The sequence below is a fragment of the Lygodium microphyllum genome, chromosome 30 (assembly GCF_053477565.2).
Source record: "Lygodium microphyllum isolate KBCC chromosome 30, Lygodium_microphyllum_v1.1.10, whole genome shotgun sequence".
Taxonomy (NCBI): domain Eukaryota; kingdom Viridiplantae; phylum Streptophyta; class Polypodiopsida; order Schizaeales; family Lygodiaceae; genus Lygodium; species Lygodium microphyllum.
Window position 1 is genome coordinate 47,914,514 of NC_141164.1, and position 24,814 is coordinate 47,939,327.

Sequence of the window (24,814 nt, forward strand, 5' to 3'; positions counted from 1 at the left end):
CCATAGAGATGGGATGCTCAACCTTAATATTCCTTCTGTTCAAACCGCCTGGTAACAGGAGATGCTATTCCATTCCTGTGCAAGGATATCCAGAGTTCTATTGAACTTTCAATGACTGCTTGTACCCAACAATTATACTCTTCATTTTACGATGAAGTTCAGCAGTCTAAGGAGGAATTGAATAAGGCCAATACTGAGTTAGCCTCTGCTCAGGAGAAATTCTCTGACCTTTGTACGCAAATGGAGCAGCAGACTAAGCTCGTAGATTCTCAGAAAGCTGAAATTTCTAAGTTGAAAGCTGAGTTGGCAGAAGCTAGGTCTCAAGTGTTGCGGTGACAGAGGAGAGGGATAAGTTATAGAAGGAGAGTCAAGAGATAAAGGAGGAGATAGCTGCCCAAGCAGAGAAGTTGAAATCCACCACAGCTATTTTAGACCAGAGCAATGTTCAAATCTAGCAACTCAAAGATCAGTTGGATCTCAGTCTCGATCTAATACACAAAGTCCTCTGCAACTAGTTTCTCTTTTATCCCCTACAGACTTGGCAGCTCTTCAAAGACAGGCTACCTTATGTCCCTTATTTCAGGCCAAGGTGGAAAGATTGCAATCTCGTATGGATTTGTTATGGTTTTCTTTTGAGCAGTATCAGGAATATGTTCCACCAGATCATTTCTTTTTTGTCCACTATCAACAACAGAAGTTGGCCTTCTATATCAAGCTTTCCACGATGGATTTACCTATTCCAGAGGATGGATGGAATGGGGCCTGGTCATCAGATTTGCTGATCAAAGTCATAAGGATGGTTTTTGAAAACTCTGTCACTCCAGATACGATGCTTCTATCCTATATGTATTTGAGGGGTGATTTACTGATTCCAGATGAGGAAGATCTGGCTTGGTATGTCGGAGATGTGGTATTTCAAGCTTCTTTGTATGTTCGACATTTGGAGTTGAGGATTGATGAGATGCTCCAGGGATATTTTTCAAAGGTGGCTGAGTGTCCTGAGTTTTCATGGCACCCTATGGTTGATTCTGTCATTTTGAATCACCGACAAGTCAAAGCTTCAGCTCATGCTCAGATCACTAACCAACTGAGGGTGGATATTTTAGTCTATCTTTCCACTCAACCCCCATTTGATACTTCTTTCTTTGAAGCCTATCATCGTAGATCCCATCCTTACCATGCTTAACTCATTATCAACAAATGGCTCATAGGTATGATGCTTATATTTCCCTTTTTCAATCTAACCCAAAAGTCATTTTACCCCTTCTTTTCCAACCTCAAGGATCTCCTCAAATTCCTATTTTTACCCATTGTTCTTTTATTGAAGATAGAGTTTTTCTACCTCTTGATCCTTGTCCTTCCCTATGCCCTGACATTCTATCAACTTTTCCTCCTTATCTTTTAACACCTTTCTTAACAGAATCTCCTCAATTTTCAGCCAATCTATCTTTAATCCATTCCTCATTTTATGATTTTGCCTATCCATCCCTTCATCCTCTTTCATTAGTCCCCCTTCCGTCTCCTAACACTTCTATTCCTAATCCTCCTCAGTTGGTTAGTGGGTATCCAAGATTTAATTAGAAGATTCTTCGAAGACGAGGCTGGAGTTTAAATGATTCCCTTACTGGACCTCAAATCAATTGGCCAGTGATCCCAGGAGAATGGATAAGTGCTAGTCAAGCTTATCAAAATTATCTGCATTTTGCTCGGCAGTATTCTTAGTCTGCAGATCCTTCTGTGCGCTTAACTGCTCATTTTACTTGGTACCTGGCATATATGCATAGGCATTCTCATAATGATTCAAAGCCTATTCCAAAGTTGTGCATGAATGTCAATGTGAGCATTGATTCCCAGCAATTGGATGTATTGTACTTTCATGCCCTTTGTTTGCCTAGCAGATACCTTGTCCTGTTGGAAAGGATGTGCTGCCTTCAGTTTTTTAAGAATCCTCCCAAGATATTTGAAGATGAATCCTTGTCTATGGATCATTTCCAATGTCGAAGGGTTTTTGAAAGCAAAGTCGCGACCACAGAGGACCTTGACTAATTTCAGGATAGAAGTTCAATCAAGCAAGATCAGGATTCAATTTGAAAGAAGGTCGCCTCAATTTCGGATAATGGCTCTATAATCAACTTGTTCAAGCCTTTGATATCTTGAATGTGGCAAATGGACCTGAATGTATACAATACTAGTTGCACTTCACCTATTTGAATGCAATCTCATGGAGTCAGAATCAGACATGAACTACAACAGCTCTCTCTTAAGGCCCTTGTAAATGCTTATGAAACATCAGAGCATAAGAGATCCCAGGATGGCCCCAGCCTCTCTTGTACAAGAGTTAGAAAGCAGGAATAGAACTGCCATTAGAAGTTGATCAAACATTGCAGAAAAATATTATACATGGTCAGATGTTATTATCAGATAGTGATGGTAGATAGTCACAACCACTCAGAATACACATCTCCATTAGATCTGCTTGGTAAGCTTGTAAAGTTCAAATTTCTGTTTTTCACAAGGTTGTTGTACTGAAATTCAACATCTTGGCCATATTTGTCCATCTTGAACATAACCTTCAGACATCCAAATGGTATCATGTCAGAGTCCTCTGTTATCACAATGTTCACAAGACCATTTATTCACATGAAGGTCATCTATGCATCAGCCTTTTATGATGCTTCATTATAATCAATCTTCTCATGCTGTAAATTCAGACTGTATCAGTGACTTGATGTAAGAATTTCTTAGGCCAGGGTTTCAACACAGTGCGACATCAGCAAATCATCTGGCAAACCATCCAATTCCTCCATAAAGGAATGGTTTTCATCCCTTACTTGCAGCTCTGTTCACGTACTTTAGCTATGACCTGCTCTGTAACTTTGGCCTCCTCTACAATTTCCGTCAGAAGGTTCTTAATTGTGTGAATTTTGATTCATTAAGTTTTCTTGGTTTTTCTGCCAGTGATGACTATTGTTCACCTGGAGTGGTCCAGTCCAGCAAAAGCTTGCTCAAAGTATCATAGTTTTCATTGAAATCACCTTGATGATGCGCATATTGCTGTCATCTTATCCTTCATCGATGCTTTTCTCCTCCTCAAGCTCTCCTCAGCATACACAGGCACGGAACAGATTTCAACGCCGAAGAAAATATTCATGGCCCCTTGTTGTCCTTTTCTTCTCGTCCGTTTGGCTTCGTTGTTGTTGTTATGACATGCTTCGCAGTCTTGTTAGAGGCCTGAATTTTTCCCCTCTCAAATTAGCACCATCCAATCCATCTACCGCTTGCGATTCCTCTATCAGAGTTTCTGTGAAGGAGCTGAAGAGTACTGCCTCAAAAGCCTATCTCGACCCCAATGACAAATTAGAATTACTAGATATGCAATTCCTTTAGGGAAACGTTAATTTGGGTATTGATCAAATTGAATTCCATCATCTTCTTGAATCTGTTGTTCAGAACAGTAACTGGATAAGGGCGCATTTGTGGGTATTGATCGAATTGAATTCCATCGTCTTCTTGACTCTCAGAAGCTATAGCAGGGTTCCCTCTTCGAGCTTGTCGATGCGCTCTCTTTAATGGTCCTTCCTTTTCTATTTGATTGTATTGCTCAACACTTTTGCTCTGATTGTATCTTCACGATCAAGAAGATAAGCAGGGATCGCACCTTCCTGTACACTATCCTGAGCTTTTCTTCTATTTGTTTTCTCACTATGCATGGCAAGAGTTTTCTTCATTAAGGCCTTTTCTGCATAGCGCTTCTTTGCAAACATCTTCCCCTTGATACCCAAGGCCTTTTGTGCAAATTCTGAGCATTTATAACCCAAAATATTTCATCTTCTGCGAACCTTGGCCATGGTACCTCCCATTTGCCAGCTTTCTCCTTCCTTTTCTTCTCCTTTTCATCGAGCTCCCCTGTTCCCTCCTCTACTTTTTTTTCTCTCCTTCTCCATTAAGCTTCTTCCCCCCAAAAAGCCCTTTTCAAAAATAGTCATCCATTCCAAATAGCATCCGTCATTTTCGCTTCCCCAAAAACATAAAATGGCACAAAGAAAAGTGGCCCTTAGAAAAGCATACAAGCCCTCTTCATCATATCATAGCTTACAATGACACATCATATGCTTTCAAATTGCCTCCAAACTTTGGCATTCTTTTCCTTGATCATCACAATACAAGCAAAAAAAATCCCTTGTCACCTTCAAGCCAAGATAATGTAGCATTCCACGAGATTATGTCAAATACTTTATGTGCTTCCACAAATAAACCACATATGGCATACATAGCAACCAATGCACTACCAACAATAGTATCTTTTTCTAGCCCCTCTTTACTATATTACCACGCAGAATAAAGATGCAAACATAACGACTAAGTATGTACAAAGTATCAAATCCCACACACACAACTTTTGGGTGGATTTCACACCTCGAATGCGCAGCAGCACGACATCCACCCCCTCTAATCCTTCGCATCCTCGGATGGGCCAACTACCCATGATCATTATCATCAAGATCCACAAATAGATCAATCTCTTTAATTGTGCATTTTCGGTATATCAACAAGATTATCTGTTATATCATCTGTCTCTTCTATTGGAGTTTCTTCTCGTTGCTCTTCTCTTGCAAAATCTTCCAATGCATAGTCCTCATCATCTCTTTTCTTGAAAATCTTGATTCTTTTTCCTGCAATAGGCACTCTAAGAACTGTCCCATCCAATTCTGTCAGCTCATATGTTGCATTATCAAAGACATGTCTAACTATGTACGGGCCAAACCATCTTTTCACCATCTTCCGAAGTGCAGTATGCTGATTTTCAAAGCTGCTATCAAAGACTAATACCCAGTCTCCCTCTTCTATTGCTCTAGGCCACAAGCGATGCCTTCTCTCAAACCTGTCCTTATTTCTTAGTCTAGCAACCTTCAACATGTCAATAGCTAGCTGAATATCCTCTGGTCTTCTCTCCAACTGCCGAATCCGAAGAGCTAAGAGCTCCTCTCTCATCAAATCCTCCTGCCAAGGTAAAATTGACCAAGTCAAAGCACAAGTCTCAGTCGGCATAACCGGTTTCTGACCATACATCAACTCTACGGGCATATATCATGTGGTAACACTGTGAGTCGTACGATCAGCCCACAAAGCAAATGGTAGAAGTCTCGGCCATTCTCCAATCCATCCTCTACATGCTTTGGCTAATGCTTTCACTATCGGCAGATGTCCTCTTTCACTCTTCCCATTTCCCTCTAGATTGTATGCTATGGCTAGAGCCAACTTGATTCCTAGTTGAGAGAAAAACTCCCTAGCTTCATCTACATCCAATTCACCGCAATTTGCAGTGATCTTACCCACACAACCATACCTGCAGAAAATTTCTTCCAATAAGAACTTACACACTGCACTAGTGGTCTTCGTTCTCAAAGGTCTGCCCTCAACATGATTGGTAAGATCCTCTCTAGCTAAAACAATATACCTCATCTACCATAGACCCATAGGCATAGTAACCAAATCAACTACCCACTTATAATGAATGCATAGTGGATAGGTCGGATGAAGCTCATCTCGATGACGCACTACTGAATACATCTGGTAGTCTCTGCAAGTCTCTACAAAGTGAGAGACATCTCTATACATGCCTTTCCACCAATATTTCTCCTTGATTTTCTCATAAGTAGCCCACACTCCTCTATGACCAGCCCAAGGACTCTCATGAAACTCCCTCATCACCTGTAATTGTGTCTCTCTATCACAAATAACCTGCAAAGGTAATCCGCCTCTTTTCTTCGGATGCTTCCAAAGTAATCCATCCTTGAGAAAATAACCATAGGCTTTTCTTCTGATCTTCTTGAACTCGTCATCTATCCATTCATCTCTTTTGCTTAGTGTACTAAGGTACTTGCCAATCTACAACCAATCTCCAACATAGAGTTCTTCTATGAAAGCCACAATATCATAGACATGGCAAACATGATCAACCATAGTGGCTGAAATTTCTGCATCATTCTCTTCTGCAAGTAGAGTCTCCTCATCATCATATCTAGCTCTAGACAACATATTTGCCACCACTGGATTATCCTTCCTGCTATGTGTTTAAATTCTGGATTTAATGACTTGATGTATGCAATCCATCTCAGCATAGCTATATCCGGAGTAGAGCAACTCGTAATCATACCTATCAATGGCAAGCAATCTGTCTCTACCACAACTGAGGCTCCAATAAAGTACTCCTTGTCACATTTGAGAGCCGTAACAATCCCCAGTAACTCCCTCTTGATTTGCGGATATCTCCTCTGTCTCTCGTTTAGGACTTTTTCCCCAAACCGAATAGCATACCTGTTTCCATCTGCATCATCTTGACCCACAGCCCAACCTATGCCAATTGGACTAGTGTCAACTGTCAATACAATAGGCCTTCCGCAATTATAATCCGCTTTCTTGAGAGTAGGAGCAATCTGCAATATTTTCTTCAATTTCCGCATGGCTCTAGCGTGACTCTCATCCCAATAAAATTTCTACCCCTTTCGAAGCAGCTGATATAAACAATCTGCTATGTGTGCAAAATGGGGTATCCAAATCATGTAAAACACACAAGCTCCAATGAATCTCTGTACCTCTGAAGTGGTAGAACAATACTCCATAATCTTTCCTATAGCATCCACCTTCTCAGGTGAGGGTTTCCTGCCATAATATCCACATATATGTCCAACAATGATAACCTCATTTACTCCAAAAACAGATTTTTGCCCTGATAGTGTCAAGTTCACTTCTTCTAGCCTGGCCAAAATCTTCTCACAAGCTGAAATATGATCAGCCACAAAGTATCTGCATCCCCTCTCATTTAAACTCTCATTCTTCTCTTCTTCTGCACACCCCTTAATGGGCACATCATCTAAGAAAGGCATAGTAAGCTGAGGTATGTAATCACGAAGGACCTTATGCATGGCATTCATCATATGCGCAACAGAATTAGTGGCACCTTGAGGCAAGGTACACATCCTAGCAAGCCCAATAGGAGTTCTCATAGTGGTTATGTCCCTGCTTTCCAAAGACAGCTGAAATTGATCATATCCCGAATACAAATCACCTAAAGAATAGATGGCATGTCCAGCCAATGCTTCTGCAAACTCATCCACAACTGGACCTATACCAACATTCCTGATAGTAACTCTGTTTACTGGCTGCATGTCCTATATAAATCGGAGAGTACCATTCTTCTTTGGAACCGTAAACCACCTATTTGAGTATGGTGCAGATGAAGGCTCTAGGATTTCCATCTTGATTTTCTCATTCAAGAAGTCAATCAGGTTTGGCAGGTGTGCCTTAGGCACTGGAATAGGTCAGAGGTTCCATGGAATATGAGGAATAGTAAAGATCACCATAGGAGCAACAATATTCGGATTCACACATCCAATCTCATGCGGGAAAAAAGTAAACCCCCTTCCATGTCGCTCAAGCATCTCCTGAAAACATTGCTTCTCTGTGGGTAGCAAGAAATCACCATTTCCAATTTTCAATTCAGCAAGAGTCTTTGCTGAATTTATGGCCTATATGCTCTGGATTCCTCAAAATTGGATGTTTGGCAGCCCTCTCTATGTGCTGATCACTGTCAGGTGGAAGTGGTACAGCTATCGGCTTCACCTTCTTATCCACAGTCTTGTATTTCGTGTCAACCCTGGCTTCATTATGCTCTTCTGCATTACTCAAATCTTGGTGTAAATCAGCAATTTTGCACTTCATTGGCTGAATATCCTCAGCCCTCTGCTCTATGGACTGCATAGGAATAGCCCTAAACTCTGGATGCTGAAATATTTCAGCAGTAAACTCTGTTGGCTGAAAGTTTTCAGCCCTCTGTGTCTCTGTAAGCTGATCATAATCAGCCGAAAACTCTGTCTGCTGAATTTCTTCAACACTCAATACTTTTTGCTGAGTCACCTCAGCCTCTAACTCTATCTGTGACACAAAATCTGCAATTTCATGAAACATGTCCAGAGATTGCACTGATACATTACTGTGACAACTCTGCATATAAGTTTTCAGCATATTTTCCATCTTTGTCATCGTATTTGCACAAATCATACTATCATACATCCCATCTATATGCTCATCATCCTCTAAAATACCTGCATTTTTCAAATATTTCTCCTTCCTGCATATGTACTGCCTGGCAGCTCTAGGCAACTTAGAAGTCTTCTGATAGCTCATTGAACTGTTTGCTGAAATCCCAACTAAACTGGAGGAGAAAACACTGCTGCCAGGAGGCGAGAACTCCAATCTCCTCTTCTCTGTACCACTGTCGTCTCGCGAAACAACGGTACCTAATTAAAACCCGAATCCCTCACAGTAGGCAAAGGTGCATCTCTAAGAGTATCCCTGTTTCTAACATGGTTCACACACACAGTCATAAACTGAACTACTCTCATGCCATCTTTACTGCGAATCCGTGCATAAGCAAATCCATCATCCATTACCTTTGTCTCCATGCGCATCTCTGTGATGAATGGCTGTCCAAGAATTATGGGATAAGAGCATGAATCCTGCACAAAGAAATGGAAATCCTCCTCTACATCTCCAATAGAAACCCTGACACTAGGACAGGTAGCATACAAATCACATGCAGTGTTGTTGGCGGCTCTCATACGCCACCCATGCTCTACATCCATAGGCCATCTGTTACTTTCATAAACTCCACGAACTATGAGATTAATCTCTGAACCATGATCCACCAAAGCAACATAAGGCACCTGTTTCTCTCCAACTTTTACCATCGTTTCTGTAGTTGCCCTAGCCCAATGACTCCGCGAAAAGTGACTACACGGTATCAAGACAGGCTCATCAGTTTTAGCATAATGCATAGGCTGAACTCTCTTCTCTATCTGTGGAAAAACAGAAGCCTTCTCAACCATAACCTCATCCTCATCCTCATCCAACTCCCCAATCAAAACTCCATGTGTATCAGTAGTAGGAAATGCATGTCTTTTCCTCTTTAGGACCTCCTGGAACTGATCTTGAAACTCTCTTTCGAGAAACCCAAAACCTCAGAAAGAGTAAAAGTCACCTCACTGCCAAGTATCTTGTCATTAAAGATTTTCTTCATGTCTGTAGATGTCTCAATATCAGACATCAATCTAAACCCTGGCTGCTTTCTCTCTCTAGGCTCTTGCCTCTTCTCTTTCTTTTGAGCATCTTCCATCTGTCGTTCTGGCCTTAGTCTCAAAGACGGTCCTGCAGTAGGTGGAGTAACAAACTCACCCCCTTTAGTCTTTTTAGCTGCACTTGGATTTTCTTCATCCCTCTTACGCTTCTCCTCAACAAGTACATCTGCTCCCTGAGACTTAGCCAAGTAGGAATAAATAGTATACCTGTCAACAGGCGAATCCCAACCTGTCTTAGATCTGATGCTAGAGCCTGCACTAGTCAAAACAATTTGCTGAATTTTTCCCTTGTTTGCCGTCTCCATAGCATAAGTCCATAATGCTGACTGATTCTCTGATCCTTTCTCAATCTGGACTCCATATGCAGAAGCATCTCCTCTAGCTGCCACATAAGAAGTACGCGCAGCCATGTCATCCACTAACTTCTTCATTCTGCCTTTCCCAAAGTTGGTAGCAAGCGGAGCTCCTGTTTCAATCAACAAAATCTTACCATCTTGTCCCCAAAATACCAAATTCTTCCTCCTCGCATCCTTAAAAGATTCACAATCCGTGCAATGCTGATGGTCCGTACTATCACACCAAATACATCTTCGATCTCTCCTAGGTGCAGTAGGAGCACTAAAAGAAATAGTAAGCGGAGTCGAAGTAAACAGCTCTTTCAATTTTCCCACCAATTCTGCTTTAACTGACTCCAGTGTCAAATTAGTTATGCCTTTGATTATATCATCAAGAGAGGTAGGCACCGAGCGACGGAGTGGATGGTTTTGGAGTAGAAGGAGCCAGCATCGGTCTTGGAGCAGGAGGAATATGAGGAGTAGAAACAGTAGGCACTGGCATAGGCCATGAAACTGGCTGAGGAAGAGAAGAAATAACAGGGATAGAAGTAGGCATAGGAGCAAAAGACGGTGTCGGTGTCATAGAACCATTCTGTAGACGGGTCTTCCATATCCTCCTCTTGGTCAAAGTCGAGACTGCATCCTGGGCATCTTGCCAATCCATTATAAGACCCATAGGCTTCGTGCGATCCTCAAGAAGCTCTCCTAATTCTTCCTGAAGAGTAGGATCTGCAGCTTGCAAGAAAAGCTCAACTTTCTCAACATCCAATGCTCTTTGTTCAATGGCATCAAGCTGACTATACCTCTCTTCAAATTCTCGAATCAACTCTGAAGCAGCTAGACCTTTGTTTGGCATGTAGACCCACTCTCGAAATGACCGCTTTGTAGCCATCCCAAAGTATTCAAGGAAATACTCTTCTTTCAGGGCCTTCTTAAAATCTTGCCAATGCGAATTTTGAATAAAAAGATCAGTCACTTTTGCCCTCAAGGCGGGTGTGACAAGACGAAGGAAATACTTACTCATAAGTCCAGCTGGAACTCCAAAAAACCCCATCTTGATCTCATATGTCTTCAAATATGCTGAAACATTACGGCCATCAAATAGCTTCTTCTCATTCTCAACTACTTCAATCGCCTTAGTCGCGCTGATTGCATTCTCCTGCTCTGAATATAGTTGCCTTTGTTGAGACAACTGTTATTGATGCAATTGCTGCTGCTGCTGCATATACAATTGTGTCTGCTGATTTTGAAGCTGCATATACATAGACATATTCTGCAAAATCTGCTTTAAATCATCCGTTGAAGCACTTGAAGCAGTAGTCAATGATGGAGCTGAAGTAGAGGACACAGTAGGAATCGTAGAAGAGGCTAAAATGGATGCTGAAGTATCTACCATCCTGAAATTTATGTGACGCTTTCACGTCGGGTTCACCAAAGATGTCGAAGGGTTTTCGAAAGCAAAGTCACGACCACAGAGGACCTTGACTAATTTCAGGATCAAAGTTCAATCAAGCAAGATCAGGATTCAATTTGAAAGAAGGTTTCCTCAATTTTGGATAATGGCTCTATAATCAACTTGTTCAAGCCTTTGATCTCTTGAATGTGGCAAATGGACCTGAATGTATACAATACTCGCTGCACTTCACCTGTTTGAATGCAATCTCATGGAGTTAGAATCTGACGTGAACTACAGCATCTCTTTCTTAAGGCCCTTGTAAATGCTTATGAAACATCAGAGCATAAGAGATCCCAGGATGGCCCCAGCCTCTCTTGTACAAGAGTTAGAAAGCAGGAATAGAACTGCCATTAGAAGTTGATCAAACATTGTAGAAAAAGATTATACATGGTTAGATGCTATTATCAGATAGTGATGGCACATAGTCACAACCACTCAGAATACACATCTCCATTAGATCTGCTTGGTAAGCTTGTAAAGTTCAAATTTCTGTTTTTCACAAGGTTGTTGTACTGAAATTCAACATCTTGGCCATATTTGTCCATCTTGAACATAACCTTCAGACATCCAAATGGTATCATGTCAGAGTCCTCTGTTATCACAATGTTCACAAGACCATTTATTCACATGAAGGTCATCTATGCATCAGCCTTTTATGGTGCTTCATTATAATCAATCTTCTCATGTTGTAAATTCAAACTGTATCAGTGACTTGATGTAAGAATTTCTTAGGCCAGGGTTTCAACACAGTGTAACGTCAGCAAATCATCTGGCAAACCATCCAATTCCTCTGTAAAGGAATGGTTTTCATCCCTTACTTGCAGCTCTCTCCACGTACTTTAGCTATGACCTGCTCTGTAACTTTGGCCTCCTTTGCAATTTCCGTCAGAAGGTTCTTAATTGTGTGAATTTTGATTCATTAAGCTTTCTTGGTTTTTCTGCCAACCAGTGATGACTACTGTTCACCTAGAGTGGTCCAGTCCAGCAAAAGCTTGCTCAAAGTATCATAGTTTTCGTTGAAATCACCTTGATGATGCACATATTGCTGTCATCTTATCCTTCCTCGATGCTTTTCTCCTTCTCAAGCTCTCCTCAGCATGCGCAGGCACGGAACAGATTTCAACACCGAAGAAAATATTCATGGCCCCTTGTTGTCCTTGTCTTCTCGTCCGTTTGGCTTCATTTTTGTTGTTATGACACGCTTCGCAGTCTTGTTAGAGGCCATAATTTTTCCCCTCTCAAATTAGCACCATCCAATCCATCTACCGCTTGCGATTCCTCTATCAGAGTTTCTGTGAAGGAGCTGAAGACTACTGCCTCAAAAGCCTGTCTCGACCCCAATGACAAATCAGAATTACTAGATATGCAATTCCTTTAGGGAAATGTTAATTTGGGTATTGATCGAATTGAATTCCATCGTCTTCTCGAATCTGTTTTTCAGAACAGTAACTGGATAAGGGTGCATTTGTGGGTATTGATCGAATTGAATTCCATCGTCTTCTTGACTCTCAGAAGCTACAGCAGGGTTCCCCTCTTCGAGCTTGTCGATGCGCTCTCTTTAATGGTCCTTCCTTTTTTGCTTGATTGTATTGCTCAACACTTTTGCTCTGGTTGTAGCTTCACGATCAAGAAGATAAGCAGGGATCGCACCTTCCTGTACACTATCCTGAGCTTTTCTTCTATTTGTTTTCTCACTATGCATGGCAGGAGTTTTCTTCATTAAGGCCTTTTCTGCATAGCGCTTCTTTGCAAACATCTTCCCCTTGATACCCAAGGCCTTTTGTGCAAATTCTGAGCGCTTATAACCCGAAACATTTCATCTTTTGCAATTGGTCGAACCTTGGCCATGGTACCTCCCATTTGCCAGCTTTCTCCTTCCTTTTCTTCTCCTTTTCATCGAGCTCCCCTGTTCCCTCCTCTACTTTTTTTTCTCTCCTTCTCCATTAAGCTTCTTCCCCCCAAAAAGCCCTTTTAAAAAATAGTCATCCATTCCAAATAGCATCTCCTCTACTTTTTTTTCTCTCCTTCTCCATTAAGCTTCTTCCCCCCAAAAAGCCCTTTTAAAAAATAGTCATCCATTCCAAATAGCATCTGTCATTTTCCCTTCCCCAAAAACATAAAATGGCACAAAGAAAAGCGGCCCTTAGAAAAGCATACAAGCCCTCTTCATCATATCATAGCTTACAATGACATATCATATGCTTTCAAATTGCCTCCAAACTTTGGAATTCTTTTCCTTGATCATCACAATACAAGCAAACAAAATCCCTTGTCACCTTCAAGCCAAGATAATGCAGCATTCCATGAGATTATGTCAAATACTTTCTGTGCTTCCACAAATAAACCACACATGGCATACATAGCAACCAATGCACTGCCAACAACAGTATCTTTTCCTAGCCCCTCTTTACTATATTACCACAGAATAAATATGCAAACATAACGACTAAGTATGTACAAAGTATCAAATCCCACACACACAACTTTTGGGTGGATTTCACACCTCGGATGCGCAGCAGCACGACACCGAAATCACCAATCTTTCAAGAGGGATCATCTTCATTGATACCTTTGCCATGTATGGTGGATGATTTTTAATGATAAATCTCTCTTTTTGGAGGAGTCATTCAGATGGTTGTGTTGTGTGTAGTGTTTGTGTTGTGGGTTAATTTATGTAATAAGATCGTAGTGGTTGCCTATTCGATTGGCTTTCGTGCGAGCTACATTTTTGGAGAATTGTGGTGATGGTGTTGCTGGTTGGATAGTTGAAGATGTAGAAGCAGAAGAAGAAGAAACCTCTTATATCCTTTACAAGTTTGTTGTGATTTCCAGTTTGATAAGAAGGGTTAATGTATAAAGGGTTTTCCTTTTGTTGTATTTTTATATCAGATACAGGTTATAGGTTGGCGTGGTTGGATGGACTGTTTTTGAAGATTTATTGAAGATCAAAGTTGAGCTTTTGAATGAACTTGTATTCCCTTTTTCTTGGGTCGCGAGGACGCTTCCTTATTAAGTGTGGGGATATGTTGAGTGTTGAAATGACCTATGTTTTGGCTGATTTTTGTTGTTTTTGAGAGCTGAATGGTTGATTTTATGAGATGATTGATTGGTTTGGAAGTGTTTTGAGAGTGTTTTGGATAGGTTGGAATGGTTTTATTAAGCTCATGATGTTTATTAGTAGAGATATGAAGTTCTGATATGTTCTGATTGGTCCTGATTGGTTCTGTTGAGCTTCTATTTTGTTCTGTTTTGTTCTATTTTCTCTCTGTAAGGAGGGATCGAGTATTGATTGATAGGGTTTGAGATTGTTTCAAAGCTTATTGAGTGATTTTTGATGGTTTGGAATGGTTTTGGTATGAGTTATGTGGTTCTGATGCTTTCTGTTGACCTTCTGTAACTCTCTAATGAGCTTCTGATGAGCCTCTATAGACCTTCTGTATGCTTGTGTATGTGTTCTGATGGATGAGAGTTTAGCTTGGAAAAGTTTTCTAGCCTTGAAAAGAGGTGAATACAAGTGCAAAAGAGCTAAAAGAAGTCAAAGAAGTAGCTGCTGAAGACTCAAGCAAAGACTGGAGTGAAGTGACAGTGGTGAGCTACGAAAGGACACTGTAGTGGCTTTGCTGCCTCTTCATATCAGACATACCTCTTGGGAGGGGTATCCACGACCTAAGAAGGATTATTGAGAGTGATTATGAGAGATTTTGGTGAGGATATGATGTATTATTGATGGAGAGAGAGAGAGAGAGAGAGTCAGAGATAGTCAATTCTATCAAAACAGAGTGATTGTATGTGAGAATTAAATATGTATGAGAGGAGGTATCATCATCATCATCATGATTCATCATTATCATCAATCAGATCATCCTTCTTACCAATAGCATTTCTACAAGTCTTAGTAAGAGAGATGGACTTGCAATCGATAGCTCCCCTTTGCATTCAATCAAATATCAAGAAAGTGAAGATGGAGTCGTTATGGATGCAATACTTTAAAGATCCCTTGCTGTGGCAGCACAATTACAATAGTAAGTTAGTTTTCCCCGATATATCTCATTATGACGCATTCAACCTTTGCAAAACATGAAATATTATGAGCTGTCATAAAGGCTTGGCTTTTTCTCTCACCCCATTACAACTGTAAGCCATTGCAAAGGTCTCTAAATTTCAAGCGCAAAGTGATAGCAAAGGCCTTGTGGTTGGATTTCCAATACAATCCAACCTAGGTTTTTGAAGATCTTAGAAAAACAAATCAACGTTGATACTTGAATTGAACAAAGCGGAGCCTAAAGAGGAGAAAGGGATTGTCTTTTGGGAGGAGATTGCTCATGTTGTGGGACTTTTGAAGGCTTGTGCAAAGCAAACCAATCTATTCAAGGGTACAAGGCTTCATGAGGACATTTGCAAATGGCACTTACTTGAAAGAAGCCCCTATGCTCCAAGCACTTTAATAACTATGTATGCTAAATGAGATGCTCTTGCAAAAGCACAACAAGTACCTGACGAAGGTATTGTTCATGGATAGATTCTCATGACCTACAATAATTGCACGACATGCACAAAATAGCCATGATGGTGAAGCTCTAAAATGCTTTGATAAGATCTAGTAGGAATCAATCTTTATGTCCACATCTTAGGTGGTTAGAAGATTGTGTTTGTACTCTACATGGATGACCTCATTATGATATGAGACCATACTCAAATGGTTAAAAAGATTAAGGCTCAAACTAGGATTTCAAGATGACAAACATGGGATTGTTACACTTTTTTCTTGGCTTGGGAGGTCACCATGGGCAACTTATGGCTAACATGGCCATGAGATATTCCATAAGTTATTTATGGGAATGCATGTGGAGTAGTAGTCATGAGGACATATCGGGGTTGAAGGATCTTGAGTACCTGTCACTGGTGTTGAAGGTCTACACAAAGCTCGAGTCCACTCAAATGTGTAGAGAAAAGGTCCTTGCTGAGTTCATCATTCACCTTGCCTAGCCCAACTGACGTCTTTCACTAGAAGCTTAAAGAAAATGGTGCCGAGCTATAAGAGTAATTTGTTAAGATCTTTCTCACTACCATCCATGCCATCCTCCCCTCAAAGAAATCCAATAAGGATGAGAAGTCCTCCTTGCACAAGTCTCATGACACCAGGCCGGTCGGATCTTAGGGCTCATGCAAAATACATTTAAAGAATTTGGAAAAGGAGGCTCAATCAAAAGAGCACGACATGCACAAGAGTGAGTGTGGCAGGCATGAAGTTGAAAAAAAAGTCATATATGAGCATGTGGTAGAATTTAAGAGAAATCTTATCTAATATACAATCACTATATTCCATTTAGTACCATTATATTTCAATGCTGATAGGAAGCTTGTCATATGGCATAGAATTATTGTACTTCAAATATGGGAAACCCCCTTAGATGCATTATGTTTCAATGTTGGCAAGCTACCTCCTTACATTTATAAGTCCAAGAAGTCCTTTGATATCTCAATGCCATATTTGACATGCGTAAAAAAGGGTGAGAGGGCCAATGTCTTTCAGTTATTAACAATACTTCTTCCTTGGCTCCTCATCAATGATTCACCTACCCCACCATGTAGGTCTCTTTGCTTTGACATGTTAGATTCTAGTGCTTTCATGCCTTGCCAATATAGATTAGCAAGAATACTAACATGCCTTTTTGGTTTGGATACTACTCTCATTCCTCATCATCTTCGACAACCTAAAATATGAGAATACACAAAAATGGCAAGCACAACCCTTACTCCTTTGCAAACCCCCAAATGACATCATTTATGCATGATTAGATGGGAATTGATCCATGACATGTATTGTTGGTGCTTGCATCTAATATTGTCTCCTCTTTCTCAAAGCATGGGTAGATTTACAATGAATGCCATCACCTCTTTCTAATCATAGTGCTATCAATGCATGGATAAACTTTTCTTTTCGATTTTATTTAGTATCTACAACCTTGATGTCCACATCTTCTTCCCAGGACCTAAATCGAAGTTGAGTTGGCCAAATCATTAGATCTCATGCAATGGCCAAACATTTACATGTAGTATTGTGCCCTTTGGGACATTATAGCAACCTATTTTTCATAGCATTTGTGTAGGCCATAGTTGTCTTAGATGAGATATTGGACACTCTTGCAAAACAAATTGGTAGCCTTGGTGTGGTTGCAGGTGGAGGGCTATTGGTCCTTCTCTGTGAGAAACTCCTTGTCTAAAGGACTCACACCACCTCCTCAAGATACCCTTCCTTATTAGCCATTAGTTTTGCGCTCCATATCTCCAACTTGATGCAATAGCAGTTCCGATTAGTGTTGCAAATCAGAGTTGGAAGCATGAGAGAGTGTGCACAAGAGGGTGAGAGAGAGCTCAAGTAAGGTACAACTAGTACACTCTCCTCAATTGTGAGTGTACACTTTAGGCTATTTATGTAGCCTTTGGAGAAGTTAGGGTTAGGGTTTCCCCTTGCTCCCCTATCCTCCAGTCCATTTACACCTAGCTACCCTTATCCTCTCTTGTATAAGGAGAGTTCCCATGATTACTTCTCAACACCCCACTCAATGCCAGGTGGCATTCGATAAAGCACGATAGGATGCCCCCCCTAAATCCTCAATGAGATGCCTTAATAAATTAGGCTAAAAAATAAGGTTATAGGTAGAGAGTGTTACAAGACTCAAGAGAGTCGATCATCTGTGGATTGGGAGGCAAAGTTGGCCTCCGATTCCTTAGGTACTTTGGGAACAATGGGACACTTTTACTGGTGATATGCCTAATCTTTTTGAATTTATTACACTTCATTTTGTTAGGATATTTCTTTCAGCAATTTCTTACAATATGCTCTCTTTTATGACAGAAGGAGCACTTTTTAGAAGTTTTATGGACGAACACTTGCTCACAGGAAATAAATGATGAAGTTCCTTCATTATGGTTCCTCTTCTCTTCATCTAGGCATGACTAGATGGTACTTGCCAAGGTTGGGTTTGGGATATTAGTTAGGGTAGTCACAAGGGTTGGAAAGACTTTCTTCATAGAATTCAGAAGGATGGCAATGGCATCTTCATCATGAATTGGTGCTTGAATGGAGGCCAGCTATGCCATGAGCCCCTTCATATATGAAATAAACTTGCTTAGATCTTCTCCTTGTTTATACTCCAAGCTAAAAAACTCAATCTTTAGAAAGATCTTGGAGTTCTTCCCTGTAGTGCCGTAGAGCCTTTCAAGTTCATCCCACTTCTCTTTGGCAATGGAGAGTTGGTCAATATGATGAATTAAAGATTCATCTAAATGAAGCATGATGATGGCCTGAGATCTTTCATCATCTTCTACATCAAGGTGATTGGATGTGTTAATAACTTTGGTCCCTTTTATGAAGGGCTAGTAGCATCATTCCATCATTTTATATTTTACCAAAACTTGCCAAGGATGAAAACCTTTTCCATTGAACTTGCGAATTTGAGGCCTTACATCTGCATAGGCCATGGTCATTATAGGAAGGTCTTAACTATTGCCTTAAGCAATGGCAGTGTCTAGTCCTTTATAGGTGGTCAAGCATGAACCAAATAGAAAAATTGATAGCCCTACAAATGATAACCAACTTTAAAGCTGTAGAGATGAAAAAGGTTGGAAATCATACATATGTAATATCTCAAGATCGGATTTTGGAGGTCCTCTTCTTCGAACAACCCTTGATTTAAGTTTTACTATTTTCCTAGGTTTCAATGAGGTGATGGAGTTCAGGCTCCTCCTGATAATGTGGCCTATTAGAGGAGTTCTTGGTGGAGCACGGCTTATCAATCAACTCTATGCTATGGGATGAGTTAAAGGAGAGTACAATAACACTCATTTCTCTAATTTACCGGCAGCAAACAATAAAGAGCATAAATAGAATGCATTAGTAGTGTAAGAAGCACTCTTACCAACTTTCATTCTAGTACTCATACTGTAGGTTGATCTTTACGAGCTTAATATTTCCCATCCATGGAATGAGAAGCACTCTGCATTTAAGCTCCACAAGGCAATAATAAATCTTGAAAATGGTTTTTTTGTGATTAAAATCACTGTTGATAATACTGAGATTGAAAAAAGATGAAAATGAGTGAGCTTGAAGCTTCCTATCTATGGCTGCCATAAACCCACAGTTAGGGTTTGGATCATAGCAACCAACATAGAGGAATTTCTCCAAACACACTTTGAGGAGATGGCCCACTGGGGGGATATCAAAAGCCCTAAGATGGCCACCATTGATTCGCCCTCTACTGAGCACACAACTGTACAAATTTGCATGCTACCCATTGCCTGCATTTTTTTGCAATGTCGTCATGGTGTGTGGCCAATGTGGGGGTTTGTGGTGCTAGGCTACTGTGCCTTGAGCCAGGGAGGAGTTCCTTAGAAGAAACCTTGAGTTGAAACCCCCTTCTTTATTCTCCCCAAGTCCTCCATTAGAGGTGGGTTAGGCTGTGGATATGGTGGTCAAGAGGTAAGAGGTAGAATATGAAAGCTCATGTGTAGTTAATGATGTAGGGAAGTTGAAGGATCAGAGATGGATCTGATACCATGTTGCATATCAGAGTTGGAAGCATGAGAGAGTGTGCACAAGAGGGAGAGAGAGAGAGCTCAAGTATAAGAATAATATCTTGCTTAGTCAATTGTTCAAGGTACAACTAGTACACTATCCTCAACTGTGAGTGTGTACTTTAGGCTATTTATATAGCCTTGGGAGAAGTTAGGGTTAGGGTTTCCCCTTGCTCCCATATCCTCTAGTTCATTTACACCTAGCTACCCTTATCCTCTCCCGTATAAGGAGAGTTCCCATGCTTACTTCTCAACAATTAGTACAGCTATAACCTGGGCGGCTCCTCCATCTTCATCATGCTACAGAGGATGGAAATCTCAGTCTCATTGTGTACTTAGTCTTGGCCTTAATAACCTCGTTTAGTGCACTACCCCACCATTGGCTTATGTGTTGCCTCCATGGGGCTCCTCAACGTCAACGAGGGCAACCAATTTGATGTGGAGTCATGGGAGAGTTGGATGTGGTGGCTAGCATTGAAGCGCCAATTCTAGAGGATGTCAAAACTGATCATCGGATGCTTGACACTACCTAATTTCAACATGATACACATGCTTCATTGATGTTCCTATTGACAGAGATACAACATGGACATGGGCAGACATAGAGGCAGAGACAAGGATAGAGATAGAGATAGGTACAAAGACATGGAAAAGAACAAGGAAAGGGATAGAGATGGAGATAGGGGTCCTAAATGAAATGATTAGAAACATGACGACCATGACAGTTATGGTAGGGATGCTAAAGATCATTATATGAACCATGATAAAAATGATGAGTATCAAGATGGTGATATAAGTGTTAGATATGCTCAATGCCCCACCCTCATAAGGTGACACCAATGATCCATGGTGCTTAAAGTTGTAGGGCCCCCATTCTAAGGAGAAGCCAAATGTGAGCCCGGTTGAGTCCTGACGTGTATATCAGGTGAGGTCTATGTGATGGGATGGCAAAAAGGTGACCATTGTGGGTCTAATCTTTAGGTTGGACTAAGTAGTTAAGCTATTAGCATTTGGAGGCACATTGCATCAAGTTGCTGGGTAAGGAAGTTAAAAGGGGCCTCTATTTTGGGGTTGAGGGGCCGCGAAAGCAGCCCTTGGCTAGGGGGTCGCCCCCTTGGCGAGGGTCCGGGGGCAACACCCCCGGTCCGATGATAAAGGGAATATTCCTTAGCCGACTAGTGGAGGCTCATATGGTAGGTCAGTCATGCCGACCTAACCGCCTTCATGGGCTATAAAAGCTAAACCCCTTCATAGCCATAAATCATCCATCTTTCACCTAGTCAAAGTTGTTCCAACTAGCCTTAAGCTCTTTACCTATCTTCTGTCTAGATCGCCATCTAAGCTTCACTGTGGAAGCACACGGGTGGACACAGCCATCTCTGTATCAGTTGTTTGTAGCTAAAGAAATTTTCTAATTCTCCTCTTATCTATTGTGTGCGCTCTATCTCTATCTCTTTCTCAGACTCTGTTCATTGCGCCGTGTAATTTTTTATAATAAGTTGGAAGAATGGAGAGAGAGGAGATCAAGCCTTTTGGGGTGCTCCTTAGGAGGTAGAGCTTTTTATTTTATACTGTGGCATGGTCTCTAGGGTCATGGATAATAGCTGCTTTGTACAACTCTTTAGCTTTCATGAGTGCAAAGAGGGTATTGTCCATGTTTCTCAAATTGCTTTGAGAATGATAGATGATGCAAGAGATGTGGTCAGACGAGATCAAGAAGTTTGGTAAAGTTGTTTCTATGACTGTGAAGAAACTTAGTTTTCCCATGAGGGATGTAGACTAGAAAACAAGGCAAGATCTCCTCCCCATGAAAGGAGTAGTTTGGATGAAGAGGAAAATCCTAGTTCCAATAAGCTTCCTTGTGGTAGGAAGGCCTCTCAAGTATAATGATAAAAAGGAAGATGATAATGGTTATTCTTGATGCCCAATAAAAAGGATGAGCTCTCCGAAGAGATGGGTGGCTAAACAGCTCATTGCATTTTGGGTTTTGGATGTGAGGGATTATCCAAGCTATGACAGAGATGGTGCCAACTTGCTTCATCAAGATGAAGGTGCTCAAGAGGACCTTGAGATAGAGCTGAATGAGGATGAGCCCACATTCTTGATAGGAAAAATGTGGTACTCTATTGATGTGTCCCCTATAAAGATTGTGAAAAATCAAGATGGCTCTCTGCAAAGGATTATGATGACTTTCTATCTTGGAAAAAGAGAGAAGAGAACTTTGAGAGCAGCAAACAAAGGACTATGCTGGACTCCATCCCCAAATATTTGAATTGACCTTGGGAGGATTTGATGCCAAAGTTAGGGGAGAGGCATTTAGCACAAGAGCTTAGTGTGGTTTTGGCCTTTCTACCTATGATACGAATGAGTGGAAGAAGGATGTGTTTGGAAAGGCACCCACATTTGGTCAGTAATCAAAGCTTTTAATTCAAGAATAGAGACTGTAGAGGTGAACTGCCAAGACCCACGGACTGCTTATTGTTTCGAGTGTTCCAAGCCAAGCACTAATGACTACCTCTCACATAGCCAACTCACTATCTCTATGAGTGTAGTGAGCTTACCTCCATGACTGATCGAGTTTCCTCCTCTCCCAAGCACTCTGGTAGCTCCACGATCCAAGTGCAAGGTTCAAGTGAGCTCCATCCTCAAGCTCCACACTCCAAGCTCCATTGCCGTGAGTAAGAGAAGAGAAGAGAAGAGAAGAGAAGAGAAGAGAAGAGAAGAGAAGAGAAGAGGAGAGGAGAAGAGAAGATGGAGAGCTTCTCCACCATGGTCCCTCACCCTCACACACTCACACTCTCACACTCCTCTCTCAAGCACAAGCTCAAGCAAGCAAGCAAGCAAGAAGAAGAAGAAGAGAGCTACTTTTGGCCACACACAAGAATGAGCTTCTCATTCACTTTTCAACTTTATATACAAAACCCTAAATCCGTTTTGGGCGGTCATCCCCTTATCCCCTTTTTTATATGGCCAGGTCTCCCTTTTTTCCATTGTTCTCCTACATTCCTAGCTTCCTTCCTACCACCCATCTACGTTTACAAATTGCACGGGTGAGAGCCCACGCTCTAATTAAAATAAATCATGGTGCACCTTGCGCTCTTTTACAAAAGTATTGACTTGCAATTTTTCTTATGTACCTTTCTCCTTGATTTAGAACTTTTCTGCACTTCTTGTGTTTCTATATTTTTCTTGGCGTGCCTTCATTTTCCATTTCACTTTTTCCTTGGCCTTGTCTTTTGCTTTAGATTTTTTACATTTTCCAAATTGTTCATCTGAGGGTTAACAGAGACGGAGTCTCACCATATATAAGTTAAAGTATGAACTAATCAAAGTAGTTCATGAAAATCAAGTGCTAGTGGTGATTGGGGAGATTTGGTAGCGGTTGATATTGCAACTTTAAAGGAGATAATCAGCAAGAGAAATTCTAGTAATTGAGGCTCATCTACAAGTGAGGCTAATCAACCTAAAGAGAGGGTAGTGTCAACTTGAACACATTTTCCAACATGATTATTAGAGCAGCTAGATGGAAAAAGTTGGTAGCAACAGACAAAGTACATATGGAGCAGGCTTTACAAGTAGCAAGTTCTCTGAACCAAAGCCTATACTCAAAACATTTGATTCATGGTTCATTGGAAGGTGTGTCCTCAAATGCTATCATATTTATTGTTTGTTTGAAAGCATGTGGCACTATGATTTGCTATAGCCTGTGGTAGTAAAGGAGCCAAATGCATAGAAATTGTTCTTCCTTTCGTTATTGTGGATCATTGGTTGTACTTTGGTTTGTCTTCATCAGTATGCACTCACATCGACACTTGATGCCTGCATTGAATGCTCATGAATTTGTGCCATCTAATTGTATCCCTACATGTAGATATGTCTAGTAGAGATTTAGGATTATCTTAGGCTACTTGAGGGTGAGAGGATTCACTCTAGTCAGGTATAATTGAAAGGCAAGTGGGATGAAATGGCTAGAGTAAACCATTCTATCAAGCACTAAAATCTAAGCAACAAAAAGAGACAATCATTTGCATCCAGAAGCATAATGACATGCTGGTTTCTAATGAGCACTTAATCTGAGACATTTTTGAGGCACATCTTTTTGGCATAGTCAGTACAGAGGCCCCTAACATCCCTACCTATGATGCCCATGTTCAAGAATTTTTCTTTGAATCCAACCACTTGATTCTAGCCAATGAGGTTTTGCTTCTTGAGCGACCATTCACAATCAACAAAATCAAGATGGAAGTGATGAAGATGAAGCTTGGGAAGTTGTTGAGGCCTGACGACCTCCCAATTGAACTCTTCCAAAAGGTTTGGCATACTTGTGTTGATGAACTCACCTCCATGCTAAACTATGTTATAAGAAGATCTGGATCCCTTCTCTGCTCCTTCAATAGAGGAATGCTCAAGTTGATTCCTAAATCAACCCTCAAGTGCACACTAAGAACTCCTCCCTCTCACAACTAACATCCTCGTTATTGGGATGAAAGGATTGTAGGGAAGTAAGAGAAGAAGAAGGACCTTAGGTCGTACTTGTGTGCATCCATCTACACACACGATGCATCTTTCCACACATAAAGAGTGCATCCGACATACACATATGTTCACACATATACACAACACATCTTTGCACACCCACCTCACCTCCTGGGGGGTCCACCTATAAGAAATCATATATATAACGTGCGTTCAAAGGATATTAAGAAATACCCTATCTTTACATGCTATAAGGCCTTAAAATGACCCCTTTTACTTTAGTAAACTTATAGATTTTTTTAAATTGTAATTAAAAAACCTCTTTTGTAAATATAAACATGTAAATTTTACTAAATATAATACCCTTTCTATTGAACTCATGTGATATCTTACATGTTCTATAATGTGGACTCCCCGGGCCTCACCTGCACACAAATTGTATGTTCGCAAACCACATATATTATAGCCATATCCCATAGTGCATCCATTGTCATGTAGTGTGTCCATCTACTTAGACATACACCCATATAGAGCATCTAGCTATGCAGTTAACACATTTAAAAGTTATTATATTAGAGGACCCTCTTTCTTGTCTCAAATGCCTTATGTCTACCCTATTAGGAAGGGAAGACTAAAGGATAGAGTGAGAGAAAAGTGGTATCTTCACAAGTGTACACACATTGTGGACTCACTTGCACATACATCATGCATCTAGAATACACACATTGACCACTTAGTTACACACACACATAGTGCATTTGTATACACATTATCTATATCCACTTGGACAAATAATCATTCCATAGTGCATTTTGCATCTAACCCCTCCCCCC

General features: G+C 40.8%; 1 pseudogene; it reads left to right on the forward strand.

Moving 5' to 3' along the window:
• Positions 1-240: 240 nt before the first annotated feature.
• Positions 241-22,884, forward strand: LOC148009815 (putative pre-mRNA-splicing factor ATP-dependent RNA helicase DEAH5; annotated as a pseudogene).
• Positions 22,885-24,814: the final 1,930 nt, after the last annotated feature.